The 24,987-nt window shown below is 31.9% G+C and overlaps 1 long non-coding RNA gene across 1 annotated transcript; it reads right to left on the bottom strand.

Moving 5' to 3' along the window:
- Positions 1 to 17,264: 17,264 nt before the first annotated feature.
- On the bottom strand, positions 17,265 to 21,550 carry LOC136795497 (uncharacterized). The gene is made up of 3 exons (XR_010843128.1): positions 21,436 to 21,550; positions 17,443 to 17,545; positions 17,265 to 17,358 (listed from the first exon to the last, which is right to left on the bottom strand). It is a non-coding gene; the product is annotated as an uncharacterized lncRNA (long non-coding RNA).
- Positions 21,551 to 24,987: the final 3,437 nt, after the last annotated feature.

Here is a 24,987-nt window from a genome sequence, read left to right as displayed (position 1 = left end):
CGGTTAGTAATCAGTAACAATAATTTATCCGTTATACTCACCGTTTAATATCAGTTATTATGTCTCCTCATTTAATTAAATTCACAAATATATTCAATAATATATATTTTGATGTATAAGTTAACTTTATTAGTCGAGTGATTAATTATGTTTTATTTATCTTTATCATCGTTATTATTTTATTTTATTTTTTAATTATTTATATACCACTACTTTTACATTTTTATATTGTTATTTTTATATGATCGCTCTTTTATCCTTATATTAACTCTGCCTTCTTTGTATCTTTTTAATGTAGCCATGGGGAAGACCTACAATGTAGGTCGAAATTTCAGCAGAATAATAAATTAATAGTTAATATAATTGTTTATTTCTTCTTAACCGCAGCCCTGACCTCCTACAAAGTTTTTTCTTTAATTTATACATTTGATCTCAGATTCTCTATGATTTTCTCTACGATGATTATAAGTGACATAGGAGAGTACATATAAGTATTCAGGTGGTATATATGTCTATAGATACATTGTCTGAGAGCAGTTTGGTCAGGCTTGTTAGTGTTTTTGGTTATAGTAGTTCAACTAAATATTTTTGTAGATACACTCTTCGTTTGAGATATTATTCAGAAGTTCCCGAAATCTAGAAGCAGATATTTAAGACGAATCAGAAGTTCTAAAAAACCAAATCTTAACAGCTCTCACCAAGCATTTCAGGCAATCAGAACGAAGAATAAAATTTGATATTTCCAAAATCATAGACCGTGAGAAAAAAATCTCAGTAATGTTATTTCCTTCTGTTCTTCTTCAGAGCTTTAACCATTATTCAGTATTTTAAAAACGAAAATGAGTAATAAGAGTTTCCCTGTTATAAGGTAAGTATTACTTCAATAAAATTCAGTATGTCAATGTACAATTAGGCTCCCTTTGATATCAGATGGGTTTAATCCTCATTGAAATAGTTTTTCAGGGTATATATGTGGATTTAAAGAAAAAAAAACTCTTCCTCTAAAGTGCATTTAATTTTGTTATCTGTAAAAAATAAAACAGTTCTTGTTGTTAGAAGTAACATAGGATATATTAATCTGGATTATCTGTCTAGGAAGTCTGTTGAGTCAATTCTTCTAAAATTTTTTGAGGTTGTGTGCCAAAGAGAAGTGAAGATGCACAAATGGTGGACATGATTTCCCATATGAAATCATGAGGTTTTTATAGTGCATGAATATGGGACAGTGGTCCCGAAACGTTGTACAATTCTCATGAATAAATAAATAATAACTTATTTCAAATGATGGAAGTGATTAACCTCAAAAAATTTTAAAAGGATATATTTAAGAATTTTATTGATAACAAGAGGATAAAAAAGGAAAAAATATGAATCCTATTCGAACAGGAAATCTTGATGCTGCACGATGTTTCCAGATCACATCACTGTTTCGTTAAGACAGCATTATTGGCAGGAGCATGATAAAAAAAAAAAAGCAATAGTTACTCACAGTAGAGGGCCGTGTGTTTCGATATGCCCGTATCGACTGTACCTCTATAATAACTACCTAAGTATAATATATCTCATCCGAGATGGCCGCTTTCAATGAGCTGATGACGTGCGAGGATCACTGGCGAGTCGGTGAGAAAGAGTTCCAAAAACCAGCCAGCTCCAACACAACTTGATTAAACAATGGCGGCGAAACGTCAGTGAATAAGTGACTGCGGCATCTCACACCGCCCCAATCCTAAGTAGATCGCTCCAGCGCTTCCTAAATACCCACTTCCACTGCCTAATTCGCGGTTATACCGGGCCAGGAATCCCTTGCTCACTGCCTTCGGTATCGTTATGCACATTCTACACCTCAGCAACCATACACACGCACCGCATTAAACCTCCTTATATCCGTTATTTTTATGTATGAAATTCAAAATACTAAATTACTTATAGTAAAAAAAATAAATAAATAAACTTATGACTAAAAAAATTGAAAATCACTTGGAAAGTAGATATAAAAATTAACCTAAAAGGAAACGAAACTTTTGGGCTTTACACATATTGCCGAAAATCTTAGAATATATTTCTTTGATAAATGTGACTTGCATATAACAAACGGAGTGTTTTTCCTTTTATATATGAAGTTTACCTATGGGTTAACCCCTCTCCTCCCGATGTCAAATGATCTGTCAGAAATGACCTGGTAGAGAGTAAGAAAAAGAACAAAAAAATCATTTAAAATACCACGCGTACTCTTGAATATTTTTTAATAGATACCAGTGGAGTAATGAAAAAGTTATTTATCTTAACGTAAAACTACTTAACCTAGATTAATTATAAAGAATTTTCTGTACGAAAGAGATTCCTCCCTTAGTGAGAAATTGGGCAGCTAATGATCCTCGAAACATCAGACTAATCGTACTAATGCTTTTAGCACAACTTCCACATTTGTAGGTTTGCAGAGCAACGGGATAGCTTGACCATACAATTCCTCTGGCAATATTAATTCCCCAACCTTGTCCATCTCAAATTTACTTTTTTGTAGTACATTTTGTAATTGGGTTTTTGTCGTAACAATAAAAAGTATTTTTTAAATAATGATTAATTAATTTTAGAGCAAATGAATAATTGTTTTCGAAATTTCAAAATAATTACTTACAGCGAGCGGCGCGAAGTGCGTCATTTTGCCATTTAGGGACACCGAAAATAGAAAAACTTACCGATTTTTTAAGGGTTTATTTTATTTTTATGTTGCGTTCTTTTTCGAAAGTGAAGTAAAGGATCGTGAATAATTTAGGATTCGAGTTTTCGACGGAAATATACGTTTTGAGGTCCACTGAGTCGAAATAACCGAGTCTTGCAAAATATTCTGTTTGTATGTGTTAAAACTATCTCAAACACCAAAAGTTATACAAATCTGAAATTACATATTTAGGACATGTGTATGCCTAGGATGTGATAACACCTTTTTCTTTAAAATCGACTAACCGCAAATGCTACTTTAATTAACCTCAGTATTTCAATGCGCAATTAAGAGTTCATTGATGTAAGATTAGTTTTATTCTCATTGAAATAGTCTGGCTAGGCTTAAATGCGAATTTTTCAAAACATGTTCCTCTATATTACCTTCAATTTTGGTTTAATTTGAGAAAAAAAAAAGTTTTCATTGTTAGAAATAATAAAAAATCGACTAGAGGAGGAAAAAAAAAAATAAAAACATCTGATTCGTAGAGGAAAAGCTAAAACCGTCCGATCTTTCTCGATTGAATTACAACTTCAATTTCTTACGTTAAACTATTGTATTCTTGGCAGGAATAAAATTTATTATATTCGTTACTCCCACCCTAAAGGAAATATTAATTTTATTGCTTCAAAAAATAGAAATTTTTTGTGCGTAATTTTCGCTTCCCTTCTCCGCCTTCAAATCTAAAATTAAGGTTCTATAGAAGAAAACCTCAACAGAACAGTTGCCATCTTTTATTTCAATCTAACAGCACTGATAAAGCTCTCCAAAGTGAGGTGAAATGTTGATTAACAATAAATAGTTTTCTTTTTTGATACCTTTACTGACCGCCACTCGGTACAATCTACTTTGTACGGTCAATTATCTTTTTTCTAATAGAATTTTATTAATGGTAATGATAATTTATTTTATTTATTATCTTAGGACTTTAAGATATTGTATGATTTTTTACCTTTATCATAATTATACTTTAATGTTGAAAACTTCTCTCTTCCTTGAGATTCTAGTTCAGTTAACATGACGAGATGCTTAGAGCTGGAGAACAATCATTGTGCTAATTTAATTGTTATATCCTGAGTCCGGATGGTAAGTAATTTTCTGTATAATGTATGTTCTTCAAATGAACACAGATGATGATGATTCCTGAATGGAAGAAAATTGGGTAAGATCAATAAATTATTTTTTATGGCTATAATGGCCTTTTTGATAATTTAAACTCGAAAATAATTGGGTACAATGTATAATTAACGTCGGATCTGCATTAGCCAAGATATAGCAAATAATAGTTTTGGATTTTTCAGGCAAAGCGTCCAGCAAATTAGTGTGAAAGGGTACACTTGATATTTTTCTGTTTAAAAGAATCCTTGAAAGATTATTTTAAAATCCTTTTTAATTAACCGCATCATTATCAAACTTCCATCTCAGAAACAGGTTGAAGGGGAAGTAGAATTTATTCAACCCTAAAGTCTCATTAATTCTGACTTTAAAACGTTCTAGCATTTGTACTCATTAGTAACTAAGGAACTTATCCCTATTATATTATAGCACGTAAATGTCCCGCTGTATCCTTCTGTGTACGTGCTTAAAAATACTTACCTTATTCTCAGCAGAATGTGGGTTAAAAGAAAAGAAAAGAATTTTGCGTTATTGGCAAAATGTTTTGATTTCAATCTTCCAGTGAGTGACAAATGGATAAAGCATGTGTGTGGACCTGCTCAGTTTGTGACCTAATATCCGGGTGACAGCTGTCAATGCCAGGAAATGTTCCTATTGGTTGGTTCAACTGCGGTTAGCCCACACCTATGGCGGGGTTATATAAACGTATGTATGTGTGTGTATTTGTGCGTATCTGTTATTTGAATTTTTTTATTAAAAAAAATTACATCCAATATGGTGCGAGCCGATGACAACATCAATCGGTCGGTGCCAAAATAATACATAAAAATGATAGACATAAATAAAATGTAAATATTACAGTTTTGACTATTAGGGCGTTATGGAGGCTATACAATTTTTAAGGTAGGTAAGTGCAATATGAATTGATCTTAAGTGATACAATTAATAATTTGATTAACAACTACTAAAATGAAAATAAAAAAAAATGATAATTATTAAAAAAAACAATAAAAATAAAAATAATTGAAAGGATTTTGAAATTAATTAATATAATCATAAGAATAAAACAAGATGATACAGAATATGATAAAAATAAGGATCCAATAATATATATTACTAAGCACACACATACATTGCTAATACAAATTGTAATATAATAAATAAATTATGTGGAGTTAAGAAAAAATACAGGCAGATATGGTCATATGGTGGATCAAAATCAATTATTGGGAATCATTGAGTTAAGAACTTTTTTTTTTTTTTTTTATCCCCCTCCCTTGCCATCTCTGGGATACGGGGTGCCGGAGCATTGGGGTAGTGCGCTGGGGTTTGCCCATGCCACTGCTCCCAAGGATCACCAATTTTTTTAAATTATTATTCTTTTATTAATTATTCAATTATTTTTACTGTGGTGCAGCCCAGCGCTAGGTTTAGCGCCTTACTGATGGAGCTGCACCTTGTCTACTGCATCCGTCTGGGTGCCTCCTGCAGTAACCAGACTGGTCCAGCCTTCCAGGTCTCAGTCTGGGTCAGTTTCCTCATCTTCTGGTGGCTCGTCAATGTTGGGCGGCCAAGTACTTCCCATCGTGAAATGAGTGGGGCCCACCACCTCCTTCCACCCGTAAATGAACTCCTTGAAGAAGGGATAATTCTCTTCTTCTATCAAACATGGAAAGTCCGACTCGGCGAGGGCGTTCCACTTCTGTATTGAGTCCTCTCGCAGTATTTTCTTCCATAAGTTTGGAGTCTCACCGATCCTCTCTCGGAGCTCCTCCGGCAGCGCTTCTAGTCCCTGCTTCTTAACTTCATATTTAAGGACATCCTCCCTGAGGATGAGGTCCAGGGGCATCGCTCCGGCCAGCACCTCCACCGCCTCATGTGACACCGTTCTGTATGTCTTCGTGACCCTCAGCAGAGCCAGTCTCTGTATGGTGGCCACTCTTCTCTTCTGTGTCTGCGTGAGGTTTCGGCTCCACGCAGGGGATGCGTACCTCAGAATTCCCAAGATCACACCTTTATATATGATCATCGTTGCAGGGTATCTGAGGCCCCAAAATGCACCCCCTATCCTACTTAATCCATTGAGTGACAGGGTCACCCTGTCCTTTAGAGACACCAGGTGAGAAGGGGCATCGAATCTTCTTCTTATCCTCTCACCAAGATATGTCACCTCCTCACCCGGTCTCACCCTCTCTCCTTGGATATCCAGGGTGATCGGACGAGCCCTACCCATGGAGCCTCTTATGAGTATGGCCTGAGTCTTGGCTGCTGCCATACTCAACTTCCTCTTCACGCACACCTCTCCGCTTCTGTCTTTAGTCTGGATCTGCTGTTCTTGGCCACAATGACTGCCAGGTCGTCAACGTAAGCCGTCAGGGTATTTTTAGTTTTATTTGTCGTTGATTTATTTATTAGTTCTTTTGATAAGCGATTTGACAGATATAGTATGATATAGTTTAACGTACCAAATTTATTGTTTTAGGGTAGCTCGATTAATTTTTTTTTAAATTATTTATTTAATGTAATTTACAACTGTACAAAATAATACAATAGGTAAATATGTAGTATGTTTCATATACACTTGAAAATCTTGGGAAGGAACCACCCATTGGTGGTACTTCAAACATTAATTTAAATTAGAAGGTCCCGTGGCTATCTTCTTTTCAGACACCTCGGAGGATTATCAGGGATTGTTAAGGATGAAAGATTAAAAAATTAATGGGTTAAGGAGTTTGGAATGAAAAGACGCATATCTGTTTTGGGTCAAATCTGCAACGAATGGGATGTTAAGGTCTTTGTGAATGAGTTTATTTGTGACGTAATAAGGAGCATCAAGGATTTTACGTAAGATTTTGGTTTGTAACGATTGGATGCGGGAAGAATTTGATGGTTTGGTGGAGCCCCAGAGCTCAATTCCATATGTCCAAATTGGTCTGATTATTGTAGTGTATACTAATTTTTTGTAGTGAATGGGAAGTTTAGAGCATTTGTCAAGTAAGTGTTATAGCAGTTTCTTGTCGTTTCAGTCTTGTGTGTGGATTCCAAGTAAGTCTCTTGTCAAGATGGAGTCCTAAGTATCGAATCTGTTCAACAGGCATTCGATTAATTTAATTTTGTTTCTAACATTTTTTAAATATATTATTTCTTTTTTAAATAAATTATTATCTATAAAGTTTAAGATAATTCTATAAAATAAAATAGATTTAAGATTTTGTGTTTTATTATTGCGGTGCCTTATTGTTCTTCATGTTCGATTTTGTATATTTTCAAGTTTTCATAAGTGGCTATCAGCACTGGCACCATAACATTCGACCCCATATCTTAATATCGATTCAAATAATCCTTTGTATACCATTGTTAAAGCGTCTCTGTTAAGTACAAAGTGGAGGTAATATATTTTATATGAGCTTACTCTTAATCTCTTTAAAACATTTACTAAGTGTGGTTCCCAAGAAAAAGCATTACCCACAGTAACACCTGGATATTTCTATTTTTCAACAACATCTACTGTTTAACAGCAATTAACCCAGTCATAGTCATGGGATTTAATTTTAGTGGCTTCTGCAGAAGGCAATCGGTGTGAATTGTCCATTGTGTCAGTAACTAACAAATAATAAAGTAATTGGAGTGCCAAAATAACTTTGGAACCACCATATCAATACACTTAGAGACAGATGCAAGGACAAAATTAAAATCTTAAAAGTCCTCGGCAAAACATCATGGGGAGCTGATAGATCAACGATGCTGAAAATATACAAGGCCTTAATCTGCTCAAAACTTTTTTTTTAATAATTTATTTATTGATATTTACAACTGTATACACATATATACAACAAGTAAATTTGCTGTAGGTGACATAGTAACATGATAAAAACATGTGGAGAATCTACCCACTGATAGAACTCCAATAACTAGAGAAGAAGATCTCGAGGCCATCTTCTTTTCAGACGCCTAGGAGGATTATAAGGTAATGAAGGAGAAGCCAGGTTAGAAACAAGTGGATTTGGGTGGTTGAGAAGTTTATTATGGAAGGAACGGTATCTGGTTTTGGCCAAATTGGCAACATATGGAATATTGAGTCTCAAAACTTGATTATGAAAGTTTTTTGTATGGCTCAGCCCGTTTCCAAAGCCTAGCTAAACTCGACGCCGTTCAAACACCGCAATCCGCATTGCCACAGGTGTCTTTAGGACCAGTCCAATCTTAAGTCTATGTGCTGAATCTGGAATATCACCCCTACTATTCAGACGACAAATATCAGCTACAAATTATCTTTCCCGACTATACCTGCAACTGTCACATCCACCTTATAAGTACATTTTCAATTCTAAATTCTCTAGACAGTTCCAACTGCAACACTGCCTCTCGCTGAACGATTATCAATCATTGCAACAAAATTAAAAGCAATAGCAATCAACATACTAGAAAATAACTCGCCCCCCTGGACCTATCAACGTCCAAATGTAAATCTCCAGCTATCTAAATACCGCAAACAAAATACAACAACGTCAAAATATCAAGAAATGTTCCAAGAACTGCTAAAAACTCCGCCAGAACATACCGCTATATATACAGATGGCTCGAAGTCAGATAACGCAACAGGATCCGCCTTTGTGACACTAAACACGACCCATAAGAGAAAACTACATCATTTCTCTAGTATTTATACCGCAGAGCTAAATGCCATAGCATCCGCCCTTTACTTTTGCATGGCAAATGTAGAAAATGACAATTTAGTATTAATATCGGACTCCATTAGCGCTCTTCAAGGACTAGATATAATGTATTCAACTAACCCTCTCGTTCAACGAATTCAGTAAAATCTAATAATGTTAAAACAAATAGGTAAATTAGTCTACTTCATCTGGGCCCCCGGACATGTTGGCATTACAGGAAATGAGATGGCCGACAAAGCTGCTAAAGAAGCACTAGCCCTCCCAGGTAGAACGACAACTATCTTAACTGCACAGAAACTTTCTCGTCCATTTCTTGCAACTTGCAAGTCCTGGATTACATCAATCCGAAGTAGACGCCGCGAAGAAGTATCGATCACGCGAATTAGAATAGGACATAGCCGAATGACACACATCCACCTCATAACAGGAGAGGTCCCTCCTAAATGTTCAAAATGTAATGAAAGGCAGACCGTCAAACCCATTTTTGAAGAATGCTATCACTACAAATTAACTCTGAACCAGTTAGGGATACCAACAAATGTTCCAATGGCGTTGAGAAACGACGAATCCGTAATCGAAAGAGTCATCAAAGTCACCCATAAGACTAACCTAATAATCAACCTTTAATTATAATTGTCAATCTACCTTGCTCTATTTACTAAAATTATCTAATTTTCACCATCCTTTCCATTATCGTTATGATTTACTATTAAATAAATTATAATTACCAAGCTACATAGTATTTCAAACCCCACGAGAGGGAGTCCCACTGGTGTAGACCCACACATCATGGCAAAGTTATGACTCTCTTAAACAACTAAACCTTACCAGAACCAACAACCAACGGGCGTTGATGACCAGGCTGTTGAACGCTCTCTCAAACAAACATTGATTTCTTTCAATTTTTTCCCGTACTGTTCTATGTCCAGGCAGTCTTTGTCTGTTATTTTCAATTTTTTGTTTCCTCTCTCATTTGCTTCACATCTTTTTTATTTATAACATTGTATATAGTGTTAGGGGTGTCTTTAGTATGAGACTATATCTCCCCCCCCCCATAATCAATTGTTAAAAAATGTACCTCTTACATTAACCATGTAAGGCTCACCATTACGATCTGGTATTAAATAAAAAAAATATTAGAAGATACTTATCTTGAAATCAAAAAAGATAAATTTGGAAATGTTATAATGTTTTCCTTTGTCGATAACAAAAATAAATCATTGAATTATCTATCATCCCTAATACTATAACATAAATGGGCCTTCATCATGACTTTTTAAATATGCAACAAGTTACCTTTATCAATGGTATAATAGCTATGTTGAGTCCACTATTAATAATGATTTCCTATATGTTCGTCCTTGCATACTCTAGATATGGGTCTATACCCGTATATGTAAAGCCAACTTATGCGGGTGTTTGTAGTGTTGCTTAGTCAGATAGATTCAGATATTCATTTGCAACTGCTTTCAACACTGCACTCTTTGAGAAAAACGCATTATGTGATCTGAGAATGTTTTTGAGATCAACGTCTTTAGAAGGTTATTTGCTTGCCTACACTATAAATTAGAAGTTTAAAAAAATATATATATATTTTTTACACCTAATCCTTATTGTTTTCTGAATTTTTCAAATTAAAAGTAATTGCGTCAATATTATTCACTTAAAAAATAACCAGTTGCTAATTTTTTTACCAACTTTTCTAACTATTTGCTAAGGTAAAAGAATTAAAATGGCCAAAAGCCACTTTTTTACCCATCTTTCAGGTAAATTCAATAATAAACCCTAACTTAGTTGAGTTATACTTTAATACTTTTCCACTAATTGAACTTTACTGGTATATAATCGTCCCACTATTAGTCAACAGTAAACAGTAACATGTTACTGCATTACTAATAAATAATCCATTGAGTTATACTTTAATACATTTGCACTAATTGAACTTAACTGGTGTATAATCTTTCCATTTCTAGACAACACTAAACAGTAACATGTTACTGCATTCCTAATACGTTAACCAGTCGCTATGACTAAATCTACTGTATTTTAAGGCATTCAAATTGAGACCAAAAACCACCTAAAATGAGTTAATCAATATTGTGTTAAGCATCGTTTTCTGTGTAAACCCGTCTCAGAATTCGTTAGTGGTGATCATTTTACTCTAAAACTTTACTAAATGAATTAAAAACTGTGTTTCTTTCAAAATCCACACGATTGAGAATTTTCCAAAAACCTCTTAATATTAAACATCTCAAATTCCCAAATGAATTTTTTTTTTTTTTTGAGAAAGACGTCTGAATGCTATGAAAAATAAAATATAATATAAAATGAAAAATACGAGGTGCCAACTGGGAAATTCCATTTCACGCGGCGTATTCCCCAAACGTAGTTTCTTTAGATTACATTTTTTCACGATCCATGTAGCCAGTAGGCAACACTTCAGGTTTTGTGATGGTATAAAAAAGAGCTTCTTTCAAGGAAACCGGATTGTTTTTATTATTTTATTAAAGCAATTGCCTTCTAGGTACAGAAAGAACCCAAAACCTATCGGTCACTGCCTGCCTTCTAAATACAAAAGGAACCCAATACCTATCGCCCACTTCATATAAAATATACGTTTTATTATTTCAGATATCCAAAGCAAATATAACTATGGAAACACTCCATTTTTGGGTAATTTTTAAATATGAGCTTAAACTTGGACACTCAGAGGATACAAGAAACATTTTCACGGCGTTCAGGGAACGGTATTGTAACGAATAAAACATTCGCGGCGGTTAGCTAAATTTCTGGTTGATGACATTAATTTGGATAACCAATTCAGAAGAAGACCTCCACCAGCAATTGATGGCAATCAACCTAAGCTTACTGTGGTAGAAAATTCTTACCAGACTAATGGACTGAACTGAATAAAAATGTATCAACTTTTTCGGAATTACAGACCATTAGTAAGTAAAAAAGGTAAATCTATGGGTAGGCACCCCATGAACTCGATTGGCGGCAGCAGCTGAAGTGTTTTAGTACAAGAGAGCCTGAGAGAAATATAGTTATTTCACCCCCTTTTTTTAAATTACTTTAATAAAAACTAGGTATAATTACTAGCTTTAATTGATGAGTCTGCCGAGTATAGGAAGGGGGAATAAAAAATGGCGACTGTTCCAAAACGTTAAACAAAAATTAATTTTTCATTTTGAGCTTTATTTCCTTAAAACTACCAAAAATGTTAGAAAACCTAAGAGAACATCATTTAAAGTAGAGTAAATTTGCTAAAAGATGAGCCCTAATAGAGGTATTTACGCTCAAGATTTCGCAGGATATAGCTTTTTAAATTGTAACATTTCATTAAAAAAACAACTGAACAATCAGTAGTGAATTTATTTTGAGAAAACTATATCCCAAAAACCATTCGAAGTACAGATGTCTCTTAGCACTCAAATTAGTGCTAGTTTAATATTCTATAATGTAGTTTATGAGGTTTATCTTCATAAGAGAAGTAGTTTTTATGATATTGGACAAAATAAATTCACTAAATGTTAATTTCTAATATATGTATATATAGTTGACCGTAAAAATTGATATATATGAAGATGGTCAGGGTTGCGGTCAAAGGAGATACAAAAATAGCTTATAACTATTTATTTTCCGACGTTTCACCCCACTTTGCAGGGCTTCATCAGGGCTAAAAAGATACTAAATGATACAATGATAAGAATAAAAAAACAAAGAAGATACAATGATAAGAATAAAAATAAGTAACAATGGCAAGAGTAAAGATTTTTTATAAAAATACGTAAAATATACAGTTAAAAAAGTACAGGAGATGTACATAAAACAAAAACAATACGGGGAAGGAAAAAAATAGAGATTAAACAAACGTCATGGAATAATAAGTATAAATAAATAATTAAAAATAAAGATATAAAATGATAATAAATGAGCAAAGAACAAGTCAGGACAACCTACCTGTTCAAAGCAAACGGGTGAACAGGAGGCAACAATGAAGCGGAAGCGTGGAGGAGTGGGGAGCTGGCTCCCCCCCCCCCCAGCCGTTTAACGGCTATATTTCAATTTTAAATACGTTGCGTATACAGGAAGTAGTGATAAAGATATAACGAAAAATGAAAAATGATAAGAGAAAGATACAGAAATATGATTATAATAATAATTTTTAATTTAGGAATAACTAAGTAAAATTAGAATGACACATATCGTTACTAATAATACGAGATTATACTGAAGAAAATAATACAATATAGGATACAATAACAATGATTGTAAAAGAAGTAACTAATAATAAGTAAAAGTAAATAAAGAATAGTATAAAAAAAAAAAATTACAAAGAAATAAGTAAGAAAAATAATATAGAATAATAACAACTGTAGTATTTATATATCATGAAAATAATTATTTATCTACACTGATAATAGTAATAGTAATGATAACAGGAGTAACATGAAAAACAAAGGTAATTTAAAAATCGGAAGTGAAAGTTTACAAAATAAAATAAAAATATACCATATAGGTGATGATAATGATAAGTTAAATAAGTTAATAGAAACATGTGAAATACAAGTTTACCAAAAACAAGACAAAGTAAATTGTGAAAGTTAATAAAACATAGATAATAAATATAAGTAAATGCAGCGATGGATAATTTAAAAGGAGAGTTTCTCTCGCCCCCGATCTCTCTAACTTTGTGCTCAATGGCCTCCTTGATTCTGTCATCCCTTTATTCCATAACGACATTTTATTTATAAAAAAATATGTAGACGAGCTTTTTCTCATTCTAAACCCTCATATCCTTTCTAACTAACTTCCCAACCCATTCTAGCACTATCTTCACCACGTATGTCAATGACAAACATGATTATTATAAGTGGATAATGACCCTTTCATTGTATCCCAAACCCACCAATCCCACATCACCCTTAAGAATGATGTAAAAACTGGAGGATAAAAAAATAATTATAATAAATCCCAACAAATCACATTTACCCTTTGTTGAAAACCCATGACTTCCTATCCTGGATATTCCACAATATCCTTCAATATCACCCCACTTAATCCTATCGAGCAGATCCGTTATCTAGGACTACATCTGGGCAAACGACTGACTTAAAATCCTCATACAAGACTGAAAAGACAGGAAAGTACCCGTCGATTTTGACTATTAAAATACTTACTTGACAAACGGTCAAAACATCCAACTAATTACAAAAGACAGTAATCAGAATTATATGACAGTAATCAGGCCTATCTGGACTTACGGAGTTGTTTTTTGAGGCTCCTCTAAGCTATCGAATCCCTCTCGTATCCAATCCTTGCAGTCCAATATCCTTCGAAAAATCCTTAAGGCTCCTTACGTTGTCCCAGGTCAATTCATCCATCAGGACCTCTTTGGTTATGGCGGAATTGGCAACTTATAGAACAGATATCAATCCTTACATGATAAACTTTCCACCCAGTTGTTACCAGACCAACGGTCGTGCAAGGAGGTGATTTTTTCAAAATCACGCTCGACCGCCAGGTTTTTACTCAATTTAGGATACTCAATTTATGAGGCTGGGGGACCCCAGGAGGGCTCCAGAACCCACAGGGTTGACTCAAGGCTACAGAGTAACGAAAAAATTTCCTGCCCAACCGAATTCGTACCCGGGTCCTTGCAGTTATTAGCATCGCGCCTTATTTAAAAGATCTTTCGTTTAAGATTATCTCTCTTGTGAATAATATCGCTTTATTATTCAAAGAATTTCGAAGGTAATCTTGATTGATACAAATCATTATTATATTTCCAATCTCTTCGCTACGATGATTTACCTCAATAAAATCTAAATCGACATGTTATTCCCCTCTTCAAGTATTGGAGAAGAACCGCCGATCCGATAATCTCTATTGAAAGAACCATCATCTTTGGTAGAGGTTATCTGCAAAGGAGAATTATTTTTGAAAACTTGTTCGGAGAATTTGTTCAGATCTTATTGAAAAAAAAATGTGTAATAGGCTGCTGGCCATGTAGCCCTTTCTATTGAAGGTTTTGAGTATAGAAGAAATTCTTAGAGGGAAAAACCATTTACAAACAAGGTAGCAGGTATAGAAAATATTGTCTTTATGTACCTTTTTTTAGGAACTCTGTGATCTACAGGCATGCTTATGCTTCCTTTCGTTCCGAAAAGTATTAGAAGTTTTTCCAAAAAAAAAAAAAATAAATAATAATAAAAAATATTCAATGGGAATTTTTCGACGGTCATGACGATAATATCTTTCTTTCATTTTTTAATATTAGATTTTTTCTAAAGTATTAATCCTCGTTTGTGGTACCGAAAAGGTTTAAATAATGAGATCGATGTCGAGTAGTAACTCTGTCGACTGAATATCTCATATGTAGCTTAAGTGAAATTAAAAAAAAACTAACTGATTAATAACTATGGTTACATGCCGTTGGTTTAGTCCAGTACTGCATCCCTGACCGTTTACCAGTTATATTAAAAAAATAATAATACAACTGTTACCTGTTCACCCGTTGTACAAGGAGGTGATTTGGTCAGAATCACATTCGACCGCATGATTTTTATCCAATTAAGGGCACCCACTCTATGAGGCTGAGGATGCTCTAGAGGGCTTCCGACTCCACAGCACTGAATCATGGCTACAGTAAAAATGAAAATAATTATTTGCCACAGTCGGAATCAAACCCGGGTCCTTGGAGTTTTAGGTTTGGTGCCTCACCAAGGAGCTATCTACTCCCATAACATGTATTATGGATTAAACCGAATAACCAGACATGGCATCTGTAATATTAGTATAAGGGGTTATGTTTTGAGGTTAAAGTTATCTGAGGCATAGAATTTCTAAAAGAAGGGAAATTCAAGATGAAATAAAAGCGTAGTTAATGTCACAAGATACCAGTTCATTTTTTTTTTTTTTTTTTTGTTAAGTTACTAAGTTCTCCCCAGATATTCCCTAGAAATCTGAATCTGAAAGCGTATCTGCAATACTCCTATACTTACGCGATAATCTTCACAAAAAGGCAATCATTAACACAATTAAATATTTAAAATAAATTTGTATGATTAACAGTATCATAAAAAAAAAATATTAAACTTTTTTTATTTTATTTTAATATTAAAAATTATTAATGAAAAATACCATTTGATGGTTTGTTTGTTTTTTTGTCCGGAAAAATGTTTATCCCACATTTTTTTAATATATAAATGTACAATAATAATAAAAAAACATATCACAGCTTTATTATATTCTTTATACTTCATGTTTTGGGCCTTTTCTACTAGCCATTTTTAAACATTTAACATTTTCATCCCAGCCACAAAATTAAAAACTATTTTCAGTCATATAACTCTTGGATTTGGATTTTTAATCATTTATTTAGAATTCCACTTATTCCCTGATGTATTTTTTTTTCTCGAGGCTTTTATATCTACAATATGAAATTCAAAACTTAACAAAATATTTTTATAAAATCTAGCATCTAACTAAAAAATTCATAACGAAGCGTTGTAAAGTTTAAAATAGTTTTTAATTGTTTTAACTAATTTTAGATAACATTATAATAAACGTTATATTATAACGTTTATTATTTTTCATGTTGAATATCTCTATTTAAATAAAAATAGAGATATTCAACATGAAAAATAATAAACGTTATATTATATAATTTTATTTTTAAAACTGCGGGTTTGAATATTTTTATTAATATCTTAAAAGAAATACATAAATTATTATTATCCACCATCACTAAATTAAGTTGCTTCTGGTCTTTTTATCCATAAATTTAAACAAATAAATAAAAAAATGAAACATCTGCAGCATTTTAATTCACATCTCTTTTGTATTAAAATTTTATTCAGGGAAATAATTTTAGTTAAAAAAAAAAATTGGAATATTAAATTTTATGTGAATGTTAAAAATAATGAAAATGGTAAAAATGATGAGAATATTAAAAATTATAGGAATATTAAATTAGAAAAATTATGGGAAAGAATGTTGATATTTATTAGTGTTAAGAAGAATGAGAATGTTAAAAATAATGGTAATGTTATAAATTATGAGAATGTTAAAAAAATGTAAATGTTTTTTTTTTTAAATATATTAATTGAAATTTAAAACTGTACATTCAGTAAATTGATACAGACAAGTAGAGAACTCCACATAGAACTCACCCTAATGACGTTTTTACACTAGCAGGTCTTGTGGCCATATTCTTTTTAGGTGCCTCGGAGGATTGTCAGGAATGGAAGAGGATGCAAGGTTAGAAACTAGTGGGTTTGGGTAGTTAGGGAGTTTATAATGGAAGGAGTGATATCTGGTTCGGGGTAGATCGGTTACATAGGGAACATTATGGTCTTTATGAATGATTTTATTGGTGACAAAGTAAGGAGGATTGAGGATTTTGGATTGTAAGGATTGGATACGAGAGGAATTCGAAGGTTTAGTGGAGCCCCAAAGCTCAACGCCGTACTTCCAGAATGGCCTTATTACAGTCATATAGATCAATCTATTGTAATGAGTAATGTAATTGTAATGGTTATATTACCAACTATAACCTACTGTTCCCTGTCCTGTTGTTCATTTTCTAAAACAAATACATCACACAGGTTTGTGAATACGTTTTTTGCCATGGACAAAAATAAAATAAAATAATAAAATCTTATAAATAATATTGCTGTTCACGCTATATGTTGATTTTTAAATAAAAATTATTATATGAGGTTCGGATATAAAATAAATAAGAGAAGATTCTAAAAACAAAAACTTATATTTTTTCATCTTTATTTGTTCTTAAACTTACACTTAGATTACCCCTCACAACGAAATTGTTCCTTTAACCCACTAAACAGAAATACAATATTTATTAGTAAATAATATTATTCCTTAATAATTATAATATTTTTTATTTTATTAATAATAACTTACCAATATTTCAGTTTCTTGTCATCAGTTTTGCAATAATCCTTAGAATTCTCGTAATAACAGGTGTAGCCATTCTCACAGCACATATCGCCCGAACAGTGGACCACTTTCCATAAACATTAATAAAATGGTTGATAAATTATGAATAAAAATATTCATCAAAAACGAATATGAATTTTGCATTTGAAATTGTGTCTGATCAACTAGAAATAAATTTATTTTAGCAAATATCATGAAAAATAGTGCTCCTACAAAGATAAACATCATAAACTAATTTATAGACCATTAAACTAGCTTTGATTTGAGTGCTAATAGAAATCAGTTGGTATAATGGTCTTGGAGGTATAGATTTTTCAAAATAAATTCACTAACTTCAGATTTTCCCGTGCATTTTTTATGAAATGTTGCTTTTTAAAAATCATGAAAATATAATTGTTATAAACTACTTTATAGTACAGTCTAATAGCATTCATTTTATTGCTGGCGTCTAGCAGACAGTGCTTCTAATAATTTCTGAAATATATTTTTCCGAAAAAAAATTGTTCCGAACAACTTTTTGGAGAAATCAGCATTTTGTGAATTTATTTTGGCAAATACTATAAAAGATATTTAATCCTATGAAGATAAACGTTTTAAACTACATTAAACTAGCTTTAATTTCAATACTGGCAGACATATAATGGTCGCTAATAAGAAATTATTTCCCGAAATATATTCTTTAACTGCTGATTTTTCTTTATGAAATGTTACTTTTTACAAAACTGCATCCCGGATTATACTGAACGTAAATATCTCTATCAGGGCTCATACTTTGACAAATTTACTCTACTTTAAATATTGTTTTATTAGGTTTTCTAGTGCTGATATAGAGCTCCAAATGAAAAATTAATTTATTTTAACGTTTTGAAACATCTGCCATTTTTCATCGGACTCGCATTCCTTTTTTGGCAAAGCAAGAAAGATTCTACAAAGTGCCATAAAAGGATCATCACTGGCTTTCAGACTAATAGGTATTATCATTTTATCTAGACAAACTTAATTCAATACTCCATTTTATCATTGCTCTATTTCGTAAGGCAAAACTAATTCTAGCATTTAATTTTATTGCTGCTATATTGGTGTTATAATTTATAATTAATTTCTTGCCAGGAATTGGTACTCAAGAGCTTATAACTGTATGAAAACTTTATCTATATAAGGAATTCAGAGGAAACTGTTTATTTAGTTTTAATGATTCAAGTTTTAACATTTTTCGCATTATCATATAATTTTGGAGTAACATTTTTATGATTAATTTATTTTAGTTGAATTTCCCGAATTAATTAAATAGTTTGTGTACAGAAGAAAATATAATAAGTCAATAATACCTACACCCCCTCCCAAAAAAAAAATGCTTGAAAGCAAGAATAAATATTAACAGGTAATTATTAAATAGGTAACTTTGTTTGATTTTATTTCAACATATATTAGCTTGAAACAGCTAATTATTTCGAGCAATCATTGCGATAAAAAACTACATTTTCACTCAGATCCGCACGACCTAATTACAAAACTTTGGCATTACATGAGTTTTAACTGTATATGCTTTAAAACTAATCATTTTTTTTTTTTTATAATTATTCTTTTACTTTCGATTATTTCATTTTTTTAACTACGAAAATGGCTGTCAAAAAATTTATTAGTTGGTTAAGCGTTTAATTTTAATGGTTTTATTTAAAATCTAACATACGAACATTTAGATGTGATGAGTTATGTTTTGAAAATTGTAACCTAAAAATTGCCCAATATTTAAGAACTATCCTTAGTTGAGTCCACAGCACACCTGACACCTCGTATGCCTGCGATACAAACAAATGGTTTCTTATATTGTAGCATTTAATATTTTTCGGTTATAAATCAATATCTATTATTTTATATTTTCCATGTTTAGCAATACAAGTGACAATACCAATAATGACAGTGTCAATTCAACTTTCTAATGATTATTACATTAGATGATTATTGATTATTAACATGTTTAATGATTATTAACATGCATTTAATATTTATACTCAGTACTGTCTTTTGTTTTTAAATATTGCTAATCATAATCTAATTACATGACTATGGCGAAACTAAATGCTCCACGGACAGAGCTATAACCCTGGATATGCAAGAAGAAAAGGTTAGATCAAGTGAAGAGGTAATGTATCTTGAATAAGAAGAGGCTTTGACGCTGCTCATCACCTGGACTACATAAATGGGTTACATAAGGGAGAGGGTGACACTGCCATTCAACGGGCTTAGTAGAACAGGGGGTGCGTTTGGGGTCTCAAGTTCTCCACTACAATAACTCTATAAATCTGTGGTCTCGGGTATTCTGAGATACGCATCTCGAGATAGACTCTACATTCGTAGAGCCGAAACCTCACGCAAAAATAGAAGAAGAGAGTTACCACCATACATAGATTGGCTCTGCTGAGGGTCACGAAGACGTACAGAGCAGTATGACATGAGGCAGTACACATGCTGGCCGGAGTGATGCTCTTGGATATTACCCTCAAGGAAGATTTCGTTAAATACGAAGGAAAGAGGAAGGGGCTGGTGGCGCTATCGGAGAAACTTCGCAAGAAGATCGGTGAAACCCCGAACCAAAGGAAAATGATGCTGTCACAGGACTACATCGAGGAGTGATATGGACGAAGGTTGCTACGTTGGGGTAACATAAGATCTTTCCCACCGTCCATTCATGATTGAAGCCTAAGTGAATCCTCCCAGATTGCTGTCTCACAAAGGATTCCGAGGAAAGCTGTAGAGCTTTTGAAAGGACATCGATCCCATATGCTCCTCCTACCAGTGTGAAGTTCCAGAGACAGTAAGATATGTGCTAGTGGATTGTACCATAATGGAAGAACACAGAGCCAGATTGTCAAAAAAGATCGAGATCTTCACCATCGCCCCATTGGAATTTAACCGTTTGGTGGAAGAAGAGGACTATCCCTTCTTCCAGGAATTCATCGAGTGGTTGAGTTTAGAAGAAAATAATATTTTACAAAGACAGTCGTAGAAGGTGATGGAGAATGACGAAAAATGCACAGATGAAACGTCTTTTCTAACAGGAGTTGTACTGTGCGGGCGCAAGCGCAATTGGCTCAGTCTGATAAATGATTTCATCAATCACCTATAGTCCATCAGTCACCATATAGTCCATCAGTCACCATATAGTCTATCAGTCACCATATAGTTCATCTGTCAACATATAGTCCATCAGTCACCATATAGTCTATCAGGCACCATATAATCCATCAGTCACCATATAGTCCATCAGTCAACATATAGTCCATGAGTCACCATATAGTCCATTAGTCACCATAGCTATTTGATAGTTAGTTTTATAATATCACTTAATCTACACATATAAACCTGTCAGTTGACAGGATGACTCCAGAAAATCATTCTTAGTTTTTTCAATATTTATTCTATTACAATTTAGCATCCAAGGATGCAGAGTGTAAATTTTATTAAACTGGTATATTAATATATTTCTGGCATACTTTTGCAAAGAAAATGTTTAAATTTTGGTACTAGAAATAATAATTAAAAGGACTTTTCCATAAGCTGTTGAACTATCAGGCATAATATCATTAGAAATGAATATATTTTTTTTACATATGAATTGATTATTTTATTTTATTTCACACTTCTTTTAATTTTTAATTGAGAACAAGAATTTGTTTTATTTTGTTTACAGATTTCATATTTATATAAATTATAGTCAATTTATAAATTCAGTTATTTTTATTTTTTTTGGTTTCTGGTTACATTTGTTTTCTATCTATCAATGTTCTGTTTATCTATCTATCTTAGTATTTATCTTGCAATGATAGTTTGTTGACTAGAGGTGTGTGATGTATGAATGGATTTTTTTTTTTATTCGATTTTTGATCCTATAGTATCTTGAAACGCAAAAACAGCAAATTTTGAGTCAATTTGAATCTTTAGACAAAGAAAACTTACTAGGTCCAGGGTTTCTAAAATCATAGTTAAGTGGAGAATCCAGTACTGAACCAGCAACAAGTAATGGTAGCAGAGTCAGAGCTAGCATGGTGTCGATTTGGTGGTCACTGCCTTCACACTGAGGGAGAATATATATATGCACAAATAATTACATACCATCTTTATCATTGAAGATAAGATAATTTACATTTATAGATTAAGAAGCTTATTCTTCATAGTAAGTTTCCATGTTTTGCACCCATAAACAACACTACCAATAATAACAACTGTAAACATGATCTTTGAGCCTAAATTCAACGAATCAAATTGTGATTCCTTCTATATTACTTTAATCAATGATCACAATAATAATATTTAATTGAAATGATAATTCTATCTACCACACTCAAAGGCAATGATCATTAGAGCTGTACATATTAAATCATATCATTTATACATAAAAAAAAGTAAAACAAATTAAGAAAAATAAATAAAGTAAAAAATAAAACAAAAAGATAAAAATAAAATAAAATAAATTTTTAGGTAGATATATAATGATGAAATAAGTAAATGAATGATGTTAAAATAATTTTAAAAAATCAACTATCTGGAACACAATCATACCTATGTATTTACTACTAATATTTACACTCAGACCATGGTAATGTCTAAATTTTTGCCGTATAATGGAAACTGTACAATAGTTCACTGTCAAGGTGTATTTATGTTATAATTAACTTGACATTACTTGTACTATTAGGCCAGAGCTAGTACGACAGTACAATCTAATTGTAACAGTCATACAGATACAGTTATAACGATTCTCTCAGAGCAGATAAATCGATATCTTGGATTTAAAAGCATTTTTAATTTAAAATTTTACTAATTAACTCTTAAAGGACGCATCTTACTGAATAGCTTATTTTTATTTTAAAATTCAACACCATTTTCTACAATTTTAAACCAAAATGAGCTCTGTAGGTCCAAAAGTTTTTGGGATACTGGTTATTAAACCAAGCATTAAACCATTTCATCTTTAAAATTGAAAACATACTTACTGTGAAATATCATCAAAAATATTGTTTCTAAGAAAAAAAGCAGATATGTTGAATAAATTTAGAGAAAATTTAATTAGTTTTCATTTCATCTGATTTTTTATTTTATGTTATCATCCACTTATTGGCCATTATCACCTTAGTTTCCGAAATTTCATCTTAACATGTTTGTGCAAAAGACATTCCTTACAATTTTAAAAACAGAAAGAAGAGAAACAAAAAAATAGATTATCCTATTTATATATAAAAAAATAGTTACAATAAAAATAGGAAGAAATCAATATAGAGCTTATAGTAGAATATATTGCATCAGCCAAGGTGTCAGTTTTCGGGATGTGGTTGGGTCACCCACAATGTAAGTTACTGCTAACTACTGTTAGCTGTAAGTGGAATTTTGTGAAGCATTTTTTGATGAAATCACCTATCAATTCCAAGTGTAGTTCTCAATATATTATTTAATATTAATATGAGTTAAAAAATGTATCACAATCAATAGTGTTTGCCTTCCTTTGAAATCTATTGATAGAAGTATAGTAGGTATAATTATTTTTAGTAAAAGGAACTTAAAATGGTTTTGAATGTCTCATTTTGTAAACAAAGAAACTAAAATTAATGATTTTTTAAAGTTCCTGGCAGTAAATTTAAAAATTTTTGTAGGAATCTACGTATTTTGGAAGGAATATCTAATCTAATTATAAAAGAATATAAATATAATTGAAGAAGAATATACTTATCCCCTTGTATATCAAATAGTGTTAAGTATTATGTTACAAAAGTATTTTTTGAACTTAATGGGTAACGTGAGTAATTTTATTTCCAGAAACATAAATTTCTTTCTTTTTTCCCAAAAGAAAACTTCCCACAAACAGCTGTAAGGACCAGTAGCAAGCATCTAGTCCAGATTTGCATTCCTCCTTCGCTCCTACAGGCTAGTACCATGTAGAGCATAGTTTCCATCATTAGAGGACTTATAGCTGGCACCTGTCAGACTCATCCAGTCTATTCACCTCCTAACCAGATACCTTACCTATTGAGCAGGAATCGTCGAGATCTTCAGGCATAGAGTACCTCACATTGTCAGTTGGAGTCTGATCATTTAACACAACCACCTCGACAATATAAATATTAAAGAATATTTTATAAGATATAAATGTAAAAGAATATACTTTTCCCTTTGTATCTAAAATATTCGTAAGTATTAAGCAAAACACCTATTTTAAACTTATAAGGGTAATGTGAGTAATTTTTATACATATCAAATATAGATTTCTCTCTTAACAACTTCCCACAAACACTCCTTTCTTTTTTTCTATACCTGCAATGATTACTATGTTCTGAGATTCAATCGAAGATATCTTTCATTCATTGCTAAGTAAATCTCGAATCAGTAAATACTAGAGGTTATGAAGACATTTTTACTCATGGTTACTTTTACTGGTCTCTAACTGTTACTGTAATTTTTAATTATCAAACAGAATGATTGAGGAAAGGAAAAATATTCTTAGGACCTCGTTAAATCATATTGTAAAAAATTAAACTATTTTAACTATGGGTATTTGTGGGAATTTTTGCTTTTGGGAAAAAAGAAAGAAATTTATGTTTTATAGAAATAAAATTACACATGTTAAACTTACAAAATAAATTAAAATACTTTTATAACATAATACTTAACACTATTTGATATACAAGGGGATAAGTATATTCTTCTTCAATTATATTTATATTCTTTTATAATTAGATTAGATATTGCTTCCAAAATACATAGATTCCTACAAAAATTTTTTAATTAACTGCCAGGAACTTTAAAAAATTAATAATTTTAGTTTCTTCTTTCATAATATGAGACATTCAGTTAAAGTTCCTTTTGCTCAAAATTATTATATCTATTATTCTTCTATTAATATAATTCAAAGGAAAGTAAACATTGTTGATTGTAATATGTTTGTACTCATATTACTTTTAAACAAAACATAATACATCAAGAACTATAATTAGAATTGATTGATGATTTCATCGAGAAATGATTCACAAAATTTCATTCACTGCTATCAACAGTTAAAGGAGCAGTAATTCATATAGCGGGCAATCCAACTAAATACTGAAACCCAGGTTGAAGCAATATTTTTTATATTAATTTCTTTCTATTTTAATTGTTACTGTTTTTAATTTTTGTTTTCTCTTCATTCTTTTTTTTTTAAATTTTTTGTTGGTTATTTTTACTTTCATTCATTAGTCACATAACTATTTTTATTTTTAAAAAGTAAGATGGTCTAGGTGAGTTCAACAATTTTTTTCAAAATTTGAAAACATTTAAATCTATCATACTCAACATAGCAGTAATGCCACAAACTTCGGAAGGACATGTGCCTCCATCTTGAAATATTTTGAAACAAGTTTGTTTTGGATTCCATAGCTTCTGAATGATGAAATTGGTTAGCTTGTTTTTTAGTTTAATAAAAGAAAATCAAATAATATTAACTTTGATACATAAAATAAAATATACTAAAAACTATTTATA

This window comes from Halyomorpha halys, unplaced genomic scaffold (genome assembly GCF_000696795.3).
Source record: "Halyomorpha halys isolate HHAL.00 unplaced genomic scaffold, Hhal_1.1 Scaffold814.1, whole genome shotgun sequence".
NCBI lineage: Eukaryota > Metazoa > Arthropoda > Insecta > Hemiptera > Pentatomidae > Halyomorpha > Halyomorpha halys.
This window is presented reverse-complemented; position numbering and strand designations above follow the sequence as displayed.